Source organism: Lichenostomus cassidix, chromosome 2, assembly GCF_008360975.1.
Source record: "Lichenostomus cassidix isolate B80296 chromosome 2, HeHo_3.0, whole genome shotgun sequence".
NCBI lineage: Eukaryota > Metazoa > Chordata > Aves > Passeriformes > Meliphagidae > Lichenostomus > Lichenostomus cassidix.
The window spans coordinates 141,314,750-141,336,385 of record NC_139482.1 but is presented as its reverse complement, the minus strand read 5'-3'; the positions used below and the strand labels follow the sequence as shown (position 1 = coordinate 141,336,385).

The 21,636-nt window shown below is 40.1% G+C and overlaps 1 long non-coding RNA gene across 1 annotated transcript; it reads right to left on the bottom strand.

The window, feature by feature from the left end:
- Positions 1 to 1,809: 1,809 nt before the first annotated feature.
- Positions 1,810 to 21,430, bottom strand: LOC146442413 (uncharacterized). The gene is made up of 3 exons (XR_014849595.1): positions 21,326 to 21,430; positions 3,341 to 4,042; positions 1,810 to 2,028 (listed from the first exon to the last, which is right to left on the bottom strand). It is a non-coding gene; the product is annotated as an uncharacterized LOC146442413 (long non-coding RNA).
- Between the last annotated feature and the right edge of the window lie 206 nt (positions 21,431 to 21,636).

The window sequence follows — 21,636 nt, the reverse complement described above, 5'->3', positions numbered from 1 at the left end:
CTCTTAGAATTAACAGAGGAAGACAATATATTCACATTTTATATCAAGCTATCCACATCTTGGGAGTAAACTTTTTCCTTCCATAGGGAAGGTGGCAAAGGCTGTGAGGCCTGTCCTTTGGAAGAGTTTTGTCATAAATAACAGGTCTGTTTTCATTTGCACATCATGGTCAGATACTTGGTCACAACAGAGATGCCTAACTGACTACCACTCAGTGAAAGAATAAATATTCTCCTTTCTGGGTTCCTAAATATGATTCTTTTTGGCTCGTATGCAGAATTATGCACTCATATTTTGGTATTAACCATGTGTGAAACTACAAACTTGTGTTTACTGATGGTATAGTGGATCATCAGGGATTCAAAGAAGAATCCGTAAGTCAATCATTATAATATTAATAGCAAAAGTGTTCATTCACATCATGAGGAGCCATAGATCATGGTCATTATTCATGACAGGTATTTCCACTTGAATTGTAAGTCAGACAAGAGAAATTTTTTTTTTCTGTGCTACCTACCTAGAATTAAATAATATTTCAGCATTGTAACGTGGAGACAAGATGCAAATGAAGAGTTACACATGAAAAATGTCTATTCATATACATTTAGAAATCAGTGTGCATTTCTATTTAGGTTCTTTAAGGAGCAGGAAAAATGGGTTTGCAAATGATTTGCCAGTGTTATTTTGAAAAGCTCAGGTTTTTTTCATAAAAGGCAATTTTATTTCTTTCTTTGCTTATTCCTTACATTTCTTTAATGTCAAATGGCAGTTTTCTTTACTAATGGCACTGTAGTCCAAAAGACCAGGAACAGCAGTAAGTTTATTAAATATTAAAAAGGGCCTCTGAGGTAAAATAGTGAGAGATGCTTGACTATGCTAACAATGATTTTGGAGTTGTTTGGGGCTTTTTTTGGTTATTTTTCCTTATGCTAATTTATTTTCAGAGCACCTGCAGTATTCAAACCAGAGGACATGGAGAATAGGTTTTGAGGCCAGGGGGTATATACTTCATAAGAAAGCACTAGAAACTGAATGAATAAATGAAATAAAAACAAGAACAAAAAAAAGAACTATGGTTTAAGCTTCCCCCTTTTTTTGGATAGTGCCTGTTGTTGCAACTAAACAAGCAACACGGTTGATCACTAATGAGAATTAAGTTATTTTGTAGCTGCTTAACACACAAGGCTAAAATACTCAACACAGTCAGACAGCTAAAATAAAATTAGAATAAGATGTGACAGCCTGCACATTCATATGATTTAAGGAAAAAATAAATTTGCATCTACAGTGTTGAGATTAATGATGCAAATGTTTATGCTTGAGTTTTACCCCCAGAAAAATTAAGCCCCATGTATCCTAATACTGAAGTCTGAAGAGCAGTCTATAAACTCACAGAATTTATTCATAACAGATAATGGTTTTGGTACCAATTTAATTCCAAAACTTACTTTAAAAAAAGAATTAGCTCACTAACTGGTAATATATATATACTATGCATATATATATATATATATATATATTGCAGTGCAGAAACTTATTATTTATTAGTCCAAACAAAAAAGATTGTACCTGGTGACAAAAATTTTGTTTAGCGAGTAAAAGAGCAAATTGCTGTTGAATCACTGACGCAAAAGCCACCAGGGAAGTTCAAATGATTTGTTTAACTTAATTCTAATTTACCCATGAGCTAAACTGCAGTATTTTTTATAATATAGTCTAAATAAATGGCTTGTGTTGATGCTCAACAGGTGACAACTAGGTAAAAAACCTATCTTAAAGTTTACAATACAGCAAGAAGATGACAAGGTGTTTGCATGAATAAAGGTGAAATATGCCAAGATTTATAAAAAATTTCGATATAATGGATGCATATGTCCTATTCTTTATGCTTCTAGATAAAAAAGATTTATCTGATCATGGCAATGTTTACTGTTTCTTTTAGAGAAGGCATAAATCTTTGCACCTCCTCATTAATATATTCAAACATTTTTTCTTTCTATTTACAATGTAGGTAATGTTTCCCAGAATCTGTAATGTAATATGTCATGGGTTTAAGACAGGACCTTGCCAGGAGGACGCACGAAAGAAGGGCAAACAGGCTTCAAGCTTAAAGTTGCAAAAAAGGTGATTTAATTACCTAACAGAATTGGAGGATAAATGCAAGGCAAAAATAAACTTTTCATACATTATTTTGTTCGCTGCCCCCTCCCTCTTACAAACCTACAGTATTCACCCCCTTTCCTCCTTTACAATCCACAAGCCAGGTGGGGGGGGGGGGCAGGGTGTGGGGTCTCTTTTCAGTCCACAGAGCAGATTCTCAAATTTATTCATTACTACAATTCTTCTACTACAAATACTCTTTATCTCTACTTGTTTCTCTCTCTCTCTCCAGACAGTTTTCTGCTCTCACCCATACTCTCTTAAGAAGCAGTCTCTCCACTCACCCCCCCCCTTCCCTCTCTCCAAACCAGCAACACAGACAGGGGCAGGTTGAGGGGTCCTCTGGTCAGTCCAATCAGGAAAAGAGGTTCTCTACTTAGCCAGGGCTCCTTCCCACGAGAGACAGTTCTCTGGGAACTTCTTTGGCGTGGGTCCAATCTCATGAGCAACATCCCGCCCAAATTCTGCTGCAACATGAGTTCTTTTGTCCATAAGGTGCTGTGCAGACTCTCCTGAGCCGAGTCCAAGCTGCTTCCATGCCAGGAGCAAGGCCTATCTCTCCCAGTCAAGGCCTTTTGCAGTTTTAACTCTTAGATGAGACTCCCACTGGTTCACAGTCTTTTTCAGGCATCCACCTGCCCCTCTGGAGTGAGCTGTGGGTGGATTTCTGCATCCTTATGGACTCCATGGGCTGCAGGAGGAATTTCTGGCTCCCCCATAGCTTCCACCACAGCTAGCAGAAAGTTTCAGCTCCGGTGCCGGAAGCACTGGAGCACCTCTTTCTCCCTCCTTCTTCACTGACCTTGGCACTCTCCATGCTGTTCTCCCTCACATATTTTCACCTCCACCTCCTCCTCCTCCAACTACAAAGTGAAAGAAGTGCGCGCCTGCTTTGTTTGGAATTTTTCTTAAATATGTTTTCACAGAGGCATAACCAGCACCTCCAATTGGCCCAAACTTGGCCGGCAGCATGTCCATCACCTTCAGAGCCATCAGAGATTGGCTCTGCTGGACTTGATGTAAAACTTCCAGAACTTGCACTCAGGACACACAGGAGCCATCTTTGTGCCACACCCCACCCCTCAGACACCTCCCTAGACCTACTAGAACAGCTTCTGAGGGGTCCAAATTTCTCCTAGATGTTAAAAACCCTTCACTGATGTTTTGGGCCAATCAAAACCACCACAGTAATATTTAATTATTTACTTTGATTCAGAAATTGCAAACTGTCTAAATTACAACCCACTATTCCATACCTAATTTAAAAAAATTTAATTTAATAGTCATTTTATACATGCCTTATATATTAAGAATTAATTTCATCATTCCTTGGTGATGATGAAAATCACCTCCCTGCCATAGGCAGGAACACCTCCCACCAGATCAGGTTGCTCAAAGCCCCATCCAACCTGGCCTTGAACACTTCCAGGGATGGGGCAGCCACGCTTTGTCAGGACAACCTTGATCCAGTGCGTCACTATCCTCACAGTAAAGAATTTCTTGGCAACATCTAACTCAAACCTACTCCCTTTCAGACTGAAGCCATTACCTTGTCCTGTCTGCCCCTATAACAATCCCTCTCCTGCTCTCTTATAAGCCCTCTTTAGGGAATATAGGTTAATGCTATTAGGGCTCCCTTGGGCCTTCTCTCTTCCAGAGTGAACAATTCCAGCTTAAATACCTTTAGATATTTAGATTATATCTGGCCATAGTCCATAAAGCTGTTTGATTTTGTTTGTCATGTGAAGAGAAAAGAAGGGAACAATAAGATCAACGCACAATATCATGTATTCATTCCCATTCTCTTCATTTTACTCCATATAAGTTTTTCTCCTTTGAATGACTTCTCATCTGCTCTTTAGACTTGATGAATTATTTTACTCTGAAAAAAATAAATAAACATGGTGAATCAGAATTTATACAGATAAGATAATAAAATAACTTCAATTCTACCTTTGAGTGAAATCATGAAAAGAAAAAAAAAAAGAAAAATAAGTTCACTAGGTCAAATTAATACAAATTGAGGCGAAAACACAAGTAGATTAAATTTAATGTGTATTTTCTCTTATTACACTGGCACACATTAAGATTGTCTGGATGCCTTAACTGTACATTTCCATACCTTTCCTTTCTTTTGCATTTAACTGTGACTACAGAACTTGTGCACAGAATTTGTTTAGGGGACAACTGTAGCATTAATGTTTTTTCTCATCTTAAATTGTACTTTTAAATTATGACTTCAATTTTATTCCATTAGTTTTACTGTATGTAAAATATGTATCTGTGTGCAGGTGTTTGTTTCTAGAAGTCTACAGAGTGAAGAATTTATTTTCAAATGCTTTGTGAATTACCGTGCTAGTCTAGTTACTGCTTGATTTAGAATTCTTAGTGCATTTAGAATATTTAAGCATGTTCAAAATAAATCTAAGTATCCCATTATAAACCATTTCAAGATCACAGTTTTGTCACTGAGAACAGAATACTATGATAATCTGAACAAAAGAAATGCTGAGACAAAATGTGTGTAACATACTGAGTACACAATGAGATTTGCCAGGTGTTAGACACATTGTGTGCTTCATGAGAGGCAATAGAGGATAAATCTGTGACCTTTTCATTTATCTGTTCCTTTCCTCTTTCAAAAAACTTACTGATCTTTGGAGAATAATTAGTCTTAATGTATCAGAATATGGGGAACTTTACTTTTTCTTCTAAGAAGGAAAAAAACCCAAATTACTAAATTGATTTATAGGCACAGAAACCATTTCTTCCCCAGGGAAAAAGGATGAATGAAAGAAATGGGTCAGAACCTCAACTGATGCAAATATGGGTGATTCCAATGAAAAGGCTGATAAAGACATAAGTTCTAAGGTGAAAAAACCTATCAGACCATCCTTGTCTGTCTTCCTGCATAATGCAGGTCAGAAAATTCCATGTAGCAACACTTGCTGAGTTGATAGATCTCTTGATTCACTTGATTTGGGTCTCTACTTTTTGGAAGATTTTTAGATATACACCCTAGGAGGTAGAACATCATGAGATGGCTGCAGTATTTGATGCACTGTTTGATTTTCAAAAAACATTTACAATTCTGGTCTGTGGTGAATGCAAGTGACAATAGCCCATACTGACCTCTCAAGAATTGGTTCACTACCAAAGTGAGAAGGACAGTGTTCCAAAGAAAATGAAAACCTTTCTGGAATCCCAAGCTGACAGCGACAAATGTCTAGATGACAAGGTCAAACGGCAGGTGCCTTTGTTATGGAAAATAAAGAAAGGTCACACATGGTATGGGTTTCTGATTTTTAAGAATTTTAACACCTAACAAGAAGGCATCAGACAAAAAGGAATAAAGAAGAAGCACAGTCATATATAGAAATAGAAAGTTCACTGTAGAAGTGACTTGAGCACTAGACATGGGCACAAAAGCAGAATGAAGAGATATAGAATTTATTTCTTGAGATATCAGATGGCCCTCCATGAAAGAATTTGTTATCTCAGAGTTTGGATTTTCTAAGCTTGAGATCAGTCTCTTTCATTTTCTCTGCACGCTAGAATTCACAATAAGGAGAAAGTGCCATTGGCTTCAGATAAATTTGTTCTTGGTGTATAAATAGACATAATAAATGTGGTTGGCTAAAAAATGGATTATTTGTGTTGGTGGAAGTCAAAAGCCATCGATTCACTTCAGTGAAGTGATAATCAGAGGAAGGAGAGGTTAGCACGTAAATGAGAAACCTGCTTATTCAAATTGTCTTAGTCCTGGTCCTTTGGTGAAGTTGTTCTAAACCAACTGAAGTATTTACAACAACTTTAAGAGAAGTAGTCTTAGGTTTTTTAAATTATTATAATCTGAAAATAATGCTACAATGGCTCTGAAGAGCAGTTTGGACAGAAGAGGCCAATGGCAAGAGTGGATGACCTAGACTTTAGTAGGAGTTGGGTATCTCTGGATAGTTGGTTTGGGACCAAAGCCTGTGAGGCAGCTGCTACAAGCAGAGTTGCCAAACATCCTGAAAACCTAAGAGACAATTCTGACTCTTTTGTAAAATGTCCCAGCATCTCAGTAAAAGAGAGCAGGTTCCCATTTTTGCTGTAAGTCAGCTACAACATAGCTAAAGATTTTAACACAGCACACTGGAACCAACCCATTGTATTACTGGGGGAGCACATGGGAACCTGCCCAACTGCTGGCTGTGCCACAGGGAGATTGTGACACTGTGTCACTGTGGTCCCCAGTGTATTTGAAATTGACATTTCCCAGCACCTAGAAGAATGCCCTGACCATGAAGTATTTGGAATGGGGCAATGATATTGCTACCCAGCAGAGATAGTGCTCTGGCAGATACTTCTGCCTAATGCAAGCTTCTCTCAGAAATGATGAATTCTGAGTTGAGTTCACAGAGTGAATGCAGAGAGATTTCTATTCTGTCTGATTTATTTTATGTTTGAAGTTATTTTCCAATTCCTATGAATAATTCTTGGCTAGGAGCTCTTTCATAAGGAACTTATTGCAAGGCCTGAAATAGCAGTGAGACAGATTCTCCCTTTGCTGAAGTTGGCTTTAGTTCATGGTCCACTGGTGAGATGGAACTGTGTTGATTTAGGTCAGCTCAGAATTTATTCTGACACATTTTGATAGGCCATGACAAGTCAGGTATCTAATTGGAATGCCTCATTGAATAAGCAGACCCTTTGGAATGAGACCTTGGATGTAAAGCATTATGTGGATGTTCATTTGTCTGCAATATCCAGGCACATTTATTTAGGTATGACAGTAAGTAAGCCTGCAAGGGATGCACAGATAAGGATGTGATTTCATTTAAAATACTGGTCTATCTAACCACTGAATTTACTGCTTTCAAATTAAATCAGACAGTATTAACAAGGATTTGGGAAACAGGTAAACTTCCTATGTGCAACATTATTTAAAACACAGGGCAGAGGAAGGAACTGTTTAATAATTAGATTTCTCTTTATTACAGTAATGTTGAGAAATAAGTGATTTCTATAATGGAGTGTATAAAGAGCTCATTAGACAACATCCTGGGAAGGAAGGAGCTTTGAGAAACAGCAGTAAGTGGTTTTGGGGCAGCCACAGTCTGCTGCCATGTGTCTCAATCTTCTCCCTCACTTTGCATGCAGTGGGGATGTGCTACTGTGAGTCAACAGTTAACTATATTCCCACTGCTTAGTGGTCATTACAGTGACCACTAAGTCACTGTAATTACATGACTGCTTTATATGCTCTTCTCATAGCTGTGTTTATAGCTGTAATGCTGCTTGCAAGAGGGTGACAGAAAAATCTGGATTGTGGTGGTCAGATCTCCCCTGCTTGCACCTGTGGCAGGGGTGTGATAGTGGAAAAGGTGTTCCCTGCTCCAGGAAATGCACCACTGCAGCCAATGTACTCTGCCTGGCTAGCTTAGGTCAGGTATGGCAATGAAATGGAGAAAGCTTCATCCCAGATTCTCATTGTGTTTGACAAAAATCCCACTTTGACATTGTGAAACTGGCCTGGTAGCCTCTGTCCCCAGTTTCAGATCAGTCAGTAAGGCTGCTGTTCAAGCTTCCTGCTGCTTCCACTCACAGAGAAGTCCCTGGGCATGGGCTGATGGGGGCTGCTGCCATGTCACTGGGCTGCCAGCACTGCCAGGGGGGAAATTCACTGCAGCTGAGGCACGATGGAGAGGTCTAACCATTGCTTTAATCTCTCTTAAGCACAGCTGTCCTTACACAGCCCAGAGGAAGGAAGAGTCAAAAACTCAGACACTTCATATGTTCCTGTAAACAGGGGAGGACAAATACACAACAAAGAATAACATGGCATAAACTCTTTTTCATTCTTGCAAAGCCTGGCACTGGGTTTGTGGGTACAAATCTCTCCTCCTTGCACTCCCTTGGTCTCTTGCACTCCAGCTGCCTGAGCTCTGCGTTGGATCCCACTTTTTCATGAGGTCTGAGTGCTCATTTTTTACTATTTCAAGGTTTTTGTTCAGCAATAGTGCCTAGTGTAGTTGGGACAGATAAACATGTAAAAAACTCCTTTGTTGACAATTGCCTCTTAAAAAGAACTTCAACACAAGTAAAATGAACATACTTAACCTGTTTCTTTGTGAAAGGTAATCTGTCAGGTCCCAAACAGGACATCTGATGGCAGGAGGCAGAGGGATGACATTTAATACTGTCTTTCCACAGGCCTAAGGTGAGAATTTTAACAGAATTTTCTTTAACTACTTCAAGAGCATTTACTCCTTCCTTTTCAGACCATCAGAGAGGAGGGCCCACTTATACTATTCTAGCAGTGCTTCTGCATTAAAGCTTTGGGTAGCTAGTTCTTAGTGTTCCTCATCAGGTAAAGGACAAAAACAAACAATTTTTTTTTTTCATTAAGCATTATATTTTTCCTTCATTAACACATAGGGTTATAATTCTGAATTTGAATTTTTATTGCCTTCATGCAGTTGTTCCTTTTTACTGAAGTGCTGTACTAGGAGTGGGTCAGCCTAATACAGTGAAAGCCAGTCCTCATAACTGACAAAGATTACAGAACTTTTCTGGGAAAGTGTTAACAAATGGCCTCATTGCATCTAAAAGAATATATCTCACAAGGAATATATATTCCTTGTTCTCATAAGAACAGGCATTCTGTGTTGCCTACCAAGTCTAGGGACAAACTAAATTCATCTAAAAAAACCGTCACATTTATTCTTAGTTACCTGATTTAAGAACATAACACTACATATTGGAAATCTGTGTTTTCTTTAAAAAAAGAAATTCTCCCAGCACTACTCTGAAACATACTATATAGAAAACTGTTTTCTGACTTGATAATGAATCTTGTCACTTAAAAATAAGGTCTTTAGTTTTAGGCTTAAGTGTCTGCATTCAGACAGCTTTAAAAAGTTTCTTGTTTTAGGGATGCTCACCAACAATAAATACACCCACTGATTTAATGAAGCATTATGGTACTTAACAACTCTGAAGAATTCAGGTCTACCTTAATTTGGGCTTATAATGTAGCTCTAGGCATCCACAGAATAAAAAAAATTATGTTAGCTTTAAAAATCTGTAAAAAAAAGTCAGGGTAACAGTTCTGTCCAATCCCCTTGATCCACATTTCCAGTGAGCATTTAACAGAGTCTGAAAGTTAACCACTATTAGGAAGAAGGAGACCTAGGGGAGCAGTACTGCACTGGTGAGGTGATAAACTGCTGGCAGTATAATCAGGCTGTTACAGCACAAAATTGAGAATGTGGAAATACAAGTTCTAATCTTGACTTGATGTGTGGCTTCAGCAAAGTAATTTCAGTCCCTTCTTTCAGTTTACAAGCTAATAAACAGAGAGCAGTAAGTTATTCTGAGGATGCTGTGATATCTAATTAATTTTAGTCAAGCAAGCATTTTGAAAACTGACCATACTAAGCACAATTTTCTGCTATTTTCAACTATTAATAGTAAAAGAGAACTAAGTAAAACTTACAACTAAGTAAAAGAGAAATAAATTACTTGTGAGTGTCTTTTGGGAAACACAGGTGGAGCACCTGCATTATTTTGCAAGCATCTGGTACACGAGTCTTTCCTCTCCAACCTTCCATATATATTCAGGCTCTTACTATATTCAGTTTCAACTGGAATTCACCAACTTGATGCTTTTGTGATGTAGGAATCCACTTTGGAATCATACAGCCATAGAATGTGCTGAGTGGGAAGAGACCTACAAGGATCATTGAGTCCAACTAATGGCCCTGCAAAGGACACCCCAAGACTCACACCATGTGTCAGAGAGCTTTGTCCAAACACTTCTTGAGCTCTGCCAGGCTTGGTGCTGTGATCACTTCCCTGCAGAGCCCTTTCCAAAATGCTGCACTGCAGCCTCTCATTCCCTGGTCTGCACACACTACCAGGGTTGCCCTGTCCCAAGTGAAGGATCCGGAACTTTCCCTGATTAAAATTCATACAATTCATGATTCTTCAACTCTCTGATTTCTTGAGGTCTCTCTGAAGGTCCTCTCTGCCCTCAAGGGAATCAAGAGCTCCTCCCAATTTAGTATTGTCAGCAACCTTACTCATTATTCCTTTGAGGCCTGCATCCAAGTTGTTTATGGAGATGCTGAAGAGCACAGGGCTGAGGATGGAGCCCTGCAGAGCCCCACTAGTGACAGGTCACCAGTCTGATGTCACCCCATTCACTACAACCCTTTGTGCCCAACCCCTGTGCCAGCTGCTCACCCATCTCAGGATGTGTTTATCCAGCTGTGAGCTGGAGATTTTGTCCAGAGGATCCTGTGAGAGATAGTAAGGAAAGCTTTACTGAAATCCAAAAAGATTACATCAGCTGGCTTCCCTTGTTCAGCTAGGAGAGTTACCTTGTCATGGAAGGACATCAGGTTCAACAAGCAGGACTTTCCCCTCATGAAGCTGCGCCTGAAGGACAAGATGACTGCATTGTCCTTCAGGCGTTTTTCAATACCTCCCAGAATAATCTTTTCCATAATTTTACCAGTCACTGAAGTGAGACTGGCAGGCCTGTGGTTTCTGAGGCCATCCTTCTTGCCCTTCTTGAATATAGGGACATTCACTAGTGTCCAGTCACTTGGACTTCTCAGGATTCCCAAGATCAGTCATTCAAACATCCTTGAGAGGCTTTGCATGTACATTAGTCCACTCTTTGAGGATTCTTGGGTGAAACCCATCAGCTCCTTAGATTTGTAGGGATCCAGCTGGAGCAGCAGATCCTGCACAAGTTCAGGATCAACCTGGAGCTGATAAATCTCACCGTCATGGTCTTTGAGCTCAGGGCATTGAGACTCCCTTGGTCCATCATTTATGTTGAAGACAGAGGCAAAGAATGCACTAAACACCTTTGCCTTGTCCATGTCCCTGTTTGTGAGGTGAGCATCCTCATCCTGTAACAGGCCAATGTTATTTCTGCATCGCCTTTTGCCACTAATGTATTTTCAAAAATTCCCTCTCATTTCTGGCAGCTTCATCTCAAGTAGAGCTTTGCCCACATGATTTTTCTCCCTCCAGTGGCAAGCAGCATCTCTGTGTTCCTTCCATATCATCTCACCTTGTTTCTACTGGACATACACCCTCTTTTTTTGCCTTGTTTGCAAGTGAAGTTCCCTGCTTAGCCAAGCTGGTCTTCTGTCTCCCCTGGTTAACTTCCAGCATTCAGGAATTGTTGCTCCTGGGCCCTTAGGAGGTAATGTTTAAAAAGTGACCAGCAATTATGGACCCCAGAACCTGCAGAAATATTTTTCCGGGGACTTTTGTCACTAATACCCTGAGCATGCTTAGGTCTGCTCTCCTCATTTCCAGAGTTAAGGTTTTGCTGGCACTTTTTCTCCTGTTAACAGAAATTTTAAAGTTCCTGCATACCTTCCTCATAGCAACATGATGACACATTAAAACTTGAAGGCTTTTGTAACACAAGAAACTATGTCTCTAAACTCACCAGTCTTTATATCTGTTTTTGAATATTCAACATATCTGGAGTTAGGGTTTTGAAAATGTTTTTAGCCTCTATGTAGCAGCAGAACAAGCCTGTTACTTGTAACATGCAAAATTATTGGACAGCTACCACTGTGATTGTAAATTAAATGTTAGGATTAGATACTTGGGCTTTAGAATCAGTGCTGAGAGAAAGGAGACATTCTCACTTACTATTCTTTCAGCATCTCTGTTTGAAGCTTTGCATTTTGGAGACTATCAGGACATCACAAAGGTCACCAGCTTCATTATAATTAAAGCTGAGTTTCTGTAAGATGAACAAGAAATCTGCTCAAACTGTGAAAATTCTAAATCTTTAGAATACAGATTTTAGGCATTTTCTGCCTGAGATACAATCTTCACAGTTTTTTACAAAAATGGTCTGTATTCATTGTCATATACTCATTATTACCTGTTTCTGCCTAATTTTCCCATTAAATTATACATCCTGCTCAAGGTCTTTAAGCCTTGTGTTTCCAAAACCACATAATGGTATTTTTGTTTTGTGACTCAATTTCATTGGAATAATTTTTGTTCTAGGGATTGTTATAGTGATATAATACTCTTCAAGCAATTTATGAACTTGAAATATGGGAAATAAATTCTGTCAGTCTCATATGTGAGGCACAGGCTAGTATAAAAAAAGTGATCATCATATTCTGTGGGGTGGAGGTGCTGAATATAGAAGTCTGTTATTTGGCTAACTCAAACCTGTGGTTGTTGCTACTCCCATGGCTTACCTCCAACAGTATCTGCTCATCTTTAGAAAGCTAAAGCCAATTTTGAGCATGACATTTGAGCAGCACAAGATGGACAGAAGCTTGTATTGTATGACAATGAAATCCTGGGGTGCTAAAATCACCAGATGTAGAATGAGGTGTGAATGAGTAGGTGGAACTGTCCTATTGAAGCTCCTGTGAAGACTTTAGGGTCTATGGTGCAAAAAGAATCAACTTAAGGACATGAATCTGTTTGCCTAGTTTTTACAGGATATATAGAGTGAATAAATTATAAAAGTCAGTCCAGAGGGAGCTTTGCTGTCAAACTGAGATTAATATCACCAGAGCTTTTCCTAAAGTGCAACACTTCTCCAGGTCATTGCAAAAATGATAGCCATTGAATGAATCAGGCTGGGTGGAAGCCCTGAGGGGTGCATGGGTCCATCCTCTATTCAGAGAACGTCTGATTTCAGATGTAGATTGCTCCCTCAGTTTGGCATCACCTATCTCCCTAGGTTTCTGTCTGACTGTCCAATCCTCCCCCTCATTAATGAAGACATTAAACAATCTCAGCTCCACTACCAAGCCCTGAGTAGAAGCAATGGAGGAGGAAACAGAAGTTTGTCTTTCTCTATTGGCTTTCTGCAGTAAAGGACTTACCAGCACTCACTCCATAAAAAACCTTTCTCCATGTGAGAGGCCTGTAGGGTGAAATTCTTCTTCTTCAAGCTGCATAAAAACAACTTAGAGAGTTAGAGAATTCATGGTGAATTATCAAACTAGAGCAAAAATTGAAACCTGAAAGTTTTTTCTATACTGTGGCTACAGTACAGAAAAAAGTATAATGAAAGCAATTTTAGGTATACAGAATCTTAAGTGTACAAGAACCCTTCTATACATTTACAAGTTCAATCCAAATGTAAATGGCATAATTTTTCCTCATAAAATTAAATTTGATGGGCAGCTTCATTTTCCTAATTGTAATTATATTAGTACTAATATATATGTAATACTTTGAAATCAATGCCTAGAACCAAAAATTATTATTGTGGTTTTAAAATTCAATTTTCAGAAAAGCCTATTCCTCTAAAATCAGAAGTATTAGATCTATGAAATAAGCAGAAATAATTTTCATCTTGATTTCCTGAGTAGTTCCATTGAAATCAATCTCTGTGACTAGGTGCATGCTTAAGAAAAGAAACACCCTAGTGCTGTGCTGAAGAGAAGCTAAATTACCAATAAGCACAGTTCAGATGCTCAGCCTACTAATGTAGCACTAAATCCAGTGGAGTTCACTCCAGGGGAAGAAAGTCTTTTCTGGTTATCACAAAAATTACGCATATTCCCTGGGAGATAAGTTCTGGTCCTGACCTGACTTAAAGCAAATATTCATTATTTTATATTAGGTCTTATAATAAATGAGCCTTCAGTGGAAAAGTATCTTCAGATAATATAACCCACGACTATAGATTTCCTCAGGCATTGTGCTCTAGTTCAGCTATAGAAGTAGCTATGCTTTAAAAACCTTTTACTGTAGAATTTGTGTGCATGTGTACATGTGCTCACCCCCACATTTTATGTCTTTTAAAAACATAACATTAAGGGAACCTTTTAAGCCCAACTTAGGCTTGAAACTTTGTGGAGGTTCACCGGTCCGAACCGGCCGGCCCGGAGCCCAGGGCTCCAATTGTCAACGTGGCGCAGCTCCCCAAAGGGGATGCAGCTTCGTTCGAAGACTCAGAGGACGAAGTGTAACCTCCCACACCCCGCCTCCTGAAAGTTCCCTCTTTGTTTATTGGTTAGAAGTTTAGTTACCCAGCCCCTGTTACCACCCCAGCTGCCACCCCTATCTAGAATGTTCTGTTTCCCTTGCTCCCTCATTGGTTGGATTGTATCCCTCCCCTGGTTTTGTTTCATTTGCTACCCTGCTTGTCCGTTAAGGCTGTGCCTGAGCTGATTGGCTCCGCCCCTGCTGACCCACCCCTGGAAACCCCGTACCCCCCTTTAAAACACCCCAACTGCCGTTGCTCTGGGCCGTTTGTGCCTCGTGGGTTCTGGGAGCCAGACCTCATGTCCATGGACAGCCTGAGAGCTTTTAGGGTGCTTGCTTCTCCGCTATCCCGTCAATAAAGCACCTTGAAGCTCTCGACCTCTGTGGTTTTTTGCCTCTCGGGGACTGGAGGCTGACTCGACTCCCCACCACCAGGCCTGACCCTCTGCCACAGGGCGGCCTACTCCTGCTCTCCCCATACGGGGAATCAGGCAGTGCCCCCGGGGGCCGACTGGTGCTAGTCCGGAGGGACGGAGCCGGAGCTGAGTGGGCTGAAGGCCGAGCCCAGCTCCTGCAACAAAACTTCTTCAACAACTTTTTTGAAATAAGCTTTATAAAATAAGGTATTAATATCAGTGACTTTAAATTCGAAGCACTAATAGTACTGTATTCAGATTAGGTTTATAAACTAGTCCCCCTGCACTGTGGAGACCTCCACTCTGGCCAGGGAAATGTACAACTTCTCCTGGAAATACCGTGCTGGAATAACTCCTGCTGCAAGACTTTTGTGAAACCCTCCCTGCACACTGCACCATCAAATGTGAGGCATGAATCTACATCTGGAGTACTGCCAAAGCCAGATAAAGAGAAATACCTGCCTTCACTGCAGTGCTGGAAGACTTCTTCAGCAATACCCCCTTCTACTTTTAGAACATCTTGCCATCTAACCTCTTCCTGCAGTCAATGGGGAGAATCAGGCATCTGCAAGGTGCAATTAGTCCATTCCACATATTTATCTTGGGATAAGATGGATCATGCACAGAGGAACCCATTTCTCTGCATTGATTATAAAAGCTACCCAGTGATTAGCTCTAACACAATCACCAGCATTAATTGAAATGGATTTTACCTCGTCTGTGTCTCTGAGCCTTGCAGAGAAGTAGGCCATAGGAAAGTTCCTTAAAAATCAGAGCCAGTTCATGAAACCTGGCCTAACAGGGCTTAGTTCTGTGTGGGGAGTCAAAGGGATCAAGGTCACAGCCCAACATCCCTGAAGAGGTACTTCTGTACAAATATCTTGGCTTGGCAATTCCTTGGAGTTTAATTCTCAGCATCTCACAAGATATAGTATGAGTACACCGAGTAAAACTGATCCAAACTTCTACACTTTCCTGTTATAGCATCACTGTTGAGCCAAGATTTAGCTTACTATGGCTCAGCCTCAGAAGAGTCTGGCATCATTGAGAGGAGCTGAGCAATGTTTGGGGAAATCTGGGCTTGCAACATGTACATTCCAGCTGCCTGTCAGGAGAAGGAGCTTGTATTAAACCTGAGTTTGATACAGTCAGACAGTTTGCTAGTTGATGTCATCATACTAACTATGAAAAAAGATACTAGCAAATCAGCCAAAAGGGTCACATAAATTAGATACAGAGAAAGAGACAGTGAGAAATCCATCCCAGCTCTGTACCATTTGCATTTTAATAAGCCTAGTTTTAAGGAAACCTCTCAAAATAAAAATCTAGGCAAGAAATATTCAGAAACACATTCATGTGGACAAAACCCACTTTTCCTGTGTTTCAAGTTCTTTTTCTTATGTGCTAATCTCTCCAAATTACTACACAGATAAAAATTTAAGATAAACTAAACTCCTGCTTATTTCAAAATATTTTTCTTGAGTTCAGTTCAAGCATTTGGTTTCACCTTGATTACTCTTTGTTGATGTTGCTAATCATTACAGTTAATTTAATTTTTGGAGGAAAGTATTTGCATTCTTCAAATTGGAACATCATACAGAAAAACAAATTAAGATTGAAATCATCTGGGAGAACTTTTCTAAAATTATGCTGACATCTCCCAGTGTCATGGGTTTGAGACAGGACCCTGCCAGGAGGACACACGAAAGAAGGGCAAACAGGCTTCAAGCTTAAAGTTGCAAAAAGTGTTTAATTACCTAACAGATTTGGGGGATAAATGCAGGCAAAAATAAACTTTTCATGCAGTTTTGGTTCAGTCCCCCCTCCCTGTTACAAACCTACAGTATTCACCCCCTTTCCTCCTTTACAATCCACAAGCCAGGTGGGGGGGGGCAGGGTGTGGGGTCTCTTTTCAGTCCACAGAGCAGATTCTCAAATTTACTCATCACCACAATTCTACTACAAATACTCTTTATCTCTACTTGTTTCTCTCTCTCTCTCTCCAGACAGTTTTCTGCTCTCACCCCCACCCTCTTAAGAAGCAGTCTCTGCACTCACCCCCCCCTTCCCTCTTTCCAAACCAGCAACACAGACAGGGGGCAGGTTGAGGGGTCCTCTGGTCAGTCCAATCAGGAAAAGAGGTTCTCTACTTAGCCAGGGGTCCTTCCCACGAGAGACAGTCCTCTGGGAACTTCTTTGGCGTGGGTCCAATCTCATGAGCAACATTCCCGCCCGAATTCTGCTGCAACATGAGTCTTTTGTCCATAAGGTGCTGTGCAGACTCTCCCGAGCTGAGGCCAGGCTGCTTCCATGCCAGGAGCAAGGCCTATCTCTCCCAGTCAAGGCCTTTTGCAGTTTTAACTCTTAGATGAGACTCCCACTGGTTCACAGTCTTTTCCAGGCATCCACCTGCTCCTCTGGAGTGAGCTGTGGGTGGATTTCTGCATCCTTATGGACTCCATGGGCTGCAGGAGAAACTTCTTGCTCCCCCCATAGCTTCCACCATGGCTAGCAGAAAGTTTCAGCTCCGGTGCCGGAAGCACCTCTTTCTCCCCCCTTCTTCACTGACCTTGGCAATCTCCATGCTGTTCTCCCTCACATATTTTCACCTCCACCTCCTCCTCCTCCAACTACAAAGTGAAAGAAGTGCGTGCCTGCTTTGTTTTGAATTTTTCTTAAGTATGTTTTCACAGAGGCGTAACCAGCACCTCCAATTGGCCCAAACTTGGCCGGCAGCATGTCCATCACCTTCAGAGCCATCAGAGATTGGCTCTGCTGGACTTGATGTAAAAACTTCCAGAACTTGCACTCAGGACACACAGGAGCCATCTTTGTGCCACACCCCACCCCTCAGACACCTCCCTAGACCTACTAGAACAGCTTCTGAGGGGTCCAAATTTCTCCTAGATGTTAAAAACACTTCACTGATGTTTTGGGCCAATCAAAACCACCACACCCAGCAAAACAGTTTTGGTTTTAACAGAATGATTAGAAGAACCTGTTTTATCAGAACATTTCTCCAATTCCACCATTTTCTATCCATTTTTAGTTTAAAAAGGTAATTAGATTTCTTCTCACTTCTACTCTCTCGGTCAGAAATAGCTGCAATATCACAGTGGGGACAAGCCAGTGCACCAGAGACCCAGGTGGAAAATATTTCTTTTGATATAGTTTCTACAATACACAAGAGGATGCTCAGCAGCTGGAGGTTATGTGGAGGATGTGAAACATTCTGTGCACGTTCTGGTCCCTTGCTCCCAGCTGTGCACACATCCATGCTCCCAGACCTTGCCTTGACTCACAGACCTGATGATCTGCTCCCTGTAAAGGCAGATGCAGGCTGCACCTTAGCCACCAGCAACAGTTAAAGCATTTCTCTTTTCCTTGGTGCACTGGGACTGCCCTCTAATGCAGACAGTCTGAAAGAGATAATTTCTCTCATGGTGCTCTTAAAAAAGCTGTGGCTTCTCTATCAGATGATAAACCACTCAAAGAAATAAAGACTAAAAAATTAAGATTATTATGATACACCTTTTATGGAAAGTCTAGGAGAGTGATTCAGTGCAGACTGTGAATTTTGAAGAATGATTTTTTCAATCAATGTAAAATATTTCAGCAAGCCATCATCTCAGATTCTCTTTCTAAAGCTTTACAACTGCCTTAAAAATGTAAAAATCTAAAGCAACTGTATTAGCTTCCTGATAAGGAAATTAAAGCCACTTAATCTTTGATGTTTAATCTTTTGTTGTCTTTCCCCCTGCCTGTGGGCATGATCCTGGGAGCCATCAGGAGCCTCCCAGATTTCCTGCAGCATTTAACAGAGCTGCGCCAGCTCATCTTTCTTCTTCCTAAGTCAGAGCATGGGAGTCCTCCTCTTGACCATTTTTGTGGGGCAGCTGCTAGACAAGCACTCCAAAAACCCAAAGTCATGTCCTGTGGATACCTATGACACCTATGACACTTGCCAATCCTTGTTCCTGATCTAAAATGCTAGAGGTAGGGTCTAATTTTTCTGTTATTTAAGATACAAAGTCTCCAAGGCACAGGCCACACCACACAGGAACATCTCTGCTGGTCTAAACCAATCTCCTCTTGCTCTCTCTCTTTCAACAAATGCAATTCTTGCAAATAACCCTTTTTAATTTCCTTAGCATTATGAACATAGAGATTAAAGGCACACAAGTTGCCCTTTCCTTCTGTATGTGTGACTCACACTAGTCCAAATCAAAGAGCACCTAGACACAAAATAATTCTTCAAGGCCCAACCTAAACACAGAGAGGTTCAGAGTGTATAAATGCTTTTATGCTTGTATATATAAAATTCCAATAAATACATACTGAACAACAGTAGAATTTGATCCCATCTCCTGACTGGAAACACCCTGTCAGACAAAGATACATCCATGGTGTTGTAATTTAATTTCACTTTCCTACGTACTTTGACCTGCTAAAAATCCAGGCTCCTATAATATATAAGCACATCAAGATGCAGTCGATTTTTTCATTATTCTACTCTTGCACTGACTTTATTACATTTGGTTGCCATGTTAAGCCAACTTGTAAAAAATTGAGGAGTTTGTTCTGAATTACTCTCTTTTCCCAGTGATATTGCTTTTACCCACGGAGGATCCAGCATTTTAGTATCTGCCTCAAATTGCCCTGTCCCTGTTAAAGGCAATGGTGAAAAAAATCGTGCTGAAGAACTTTCACTGTCATAACAACAGGATCCTATTGGAGGATTGGACCAATCAATCTTATTCATTTGCAACAAATTTGGTCTTTTCTGCAACAAAAGTTTTTATTCCTCATAAGATATAGTAAATTTATTTTAGCTCTGTGTAATATTAACTAAAAATCTCAGACCAAAAAAACCCAGAGAAAACAGAAAAAAATGTGCTTCTCAAGATGATGGATTTGCCAAGAATTGGTCCCACTTGCCCAACATCACCATAGGTGTGGGACTTTTTTCCACTGGAAAGGTTATTATTTCCACAGTGGTTCATTTTCCTGTGCCTTACGCATTGATGATTAAACTAGTTAAATGGAAAACACTTTTGAGGTGAGAAACTGTAAGAGAACCACCTGAGAATACCTTACCTGGCTGAGGTACTCAGCTGAAAAGTTATCATAATAGTAACTTAGAAAGACTATGTTGGGAGGCTGAATTTAAATCAAAGCTTTTAAACACCTTAATGGTTGCATGACTATTTATTGTGCCTCTGCTGTTACCCTTTGTTTAAGTTCTAAACCAGAAAATGAGACTATTATCTCTCTGCTCAGGTCTATATTCAAGAATCTCAGTGGAAAATCATCTAGACTGTAAATCTAGACTGAGTGAGGAAAAATAAAAAAGCATTATTTCAGCTCTTTCATGCCTTAGATGTTAGAAAAGAATTTTGAAGAACTAGGTGTCAGACTTGGATGCAGACTGTGGCCATCCAGTACCAAAAACAACTATAGATGTACCCACAGCTGTTCTCATTTTGCCATATTCATTACAACAATACAGATTTTGATTAAATGTTTGGTTTCACAGGGAGCAAAATCTGGGCTGCATAAAAAAATAATTGGGGGTTTTACTATCGACCTCATGAGGCTTCACAAATTGTCAAGTGTAACTATTTCATTATTAAGAACACACTATTTTTGGTACCTTGAGACTTTTGACTCTCAGGAGCCAGAGGACCAGGAGAGTCTCTCTTTCTGCAGTGCACACAGGTGCAAGTAAAGCTTAGAAATGTGAATACTAGAGAGCTCTGAAACCAGATAAATGAACACTGAAGAACACTAACTCTTCTTTCAAACAAAATATCACCACAGCCTTAAGACATGTAAGCAGTCTCACGACAGCTCAGGGCCTGGAAATAAAGATTGCATTCAATATGTAAAAAATATTCCACTATATATGAAAGAACTTGTAGGTTTGGATGATTTGTTTTCTTCATAAATAACCATGTTTTGATATGCAATTTTCATGAAGATTTGTAAACAAGACCAGTAGGTGATTAAAAAAATACAACAAAAGGCAATTTGGGGAATTTAATTTGAAAACTGTTTTGCAAGTAATATTCCACACATTTTCTCCAGCTCTGCTCAGCAATCTCTAAGCAGATTACAAAGTCCCTGCGAATGTGATGGTAGGCAGTAACTCAACAAGTGAATTGAACTGATGCTAATCTTAAACTTGGTGCTTTTACGCTGCTTCTAGAAAGAGAATGTCTGTCCTTTGGAGATGTTTTCCTCCACTTCTCTGAAAGCAGAATATCTGCAGCACAAGAGAAGGACCTGTTGGTAGCATGTTTATTCATTTAGGGGAAAGGTCTGCTGTCTGTAGGAATGAAGACATCATTGTCATTCATATTGACAGAGTGTAGGCACAACCATGGCTGGAGGTGGCTTTTCTGCTTCTCTTGGTCATATGCTGTGCATCACTGATCTGCAATGACACTGAAAATCTTTTTTGTTGTTAAAAAAAAAAAAAAGCTGTGAGCAAGTAGGATTTCTGAAATACTTTTTTATGTGTTAGTGAGGCTATGGCAGAAAGAGCAGCTCTTCATGAATATAACAATAACTTCAGTCAACTGGATTCTGAGCCCCCCTCTATATTAAAGCTCCGAAAAAAACCCAGATAAAACAGCCAAAGCAGAGCCCAGCATTCCATTTAAATTGCTTTCTCAGTTGATTAATGATTCCATAAGAGAAAAGACCATATCCAACAAAGTGTTCCCAACCCTATTAGTCCAGGAAGATTCCTCATATCTTACCAGGTAGAGAAGAAGAAGAGAAATCTGAACTAGATGTGGCCTTTGCAGCTTTTGGAGTCTTGGAATTGTGAAGCAGGGAACTGGTACACTGAGCCTTTCCTATGTACAGTCCCACAAGCAGATGAGGAAAGTTATAGGATGGTCTAAATAAAATGCATGAGCACTGCTGGTGCCTAGTAAAATACCAAACATGCAAACACTATTGATACATGGCAGCATTAAATTGCAAACACATGCTGCAGTAAAGGGCAAGCAGCCACTAATAAATGTAAACTATTAACCCGGTCTTCAATAAAAAAAGCCACGAATCA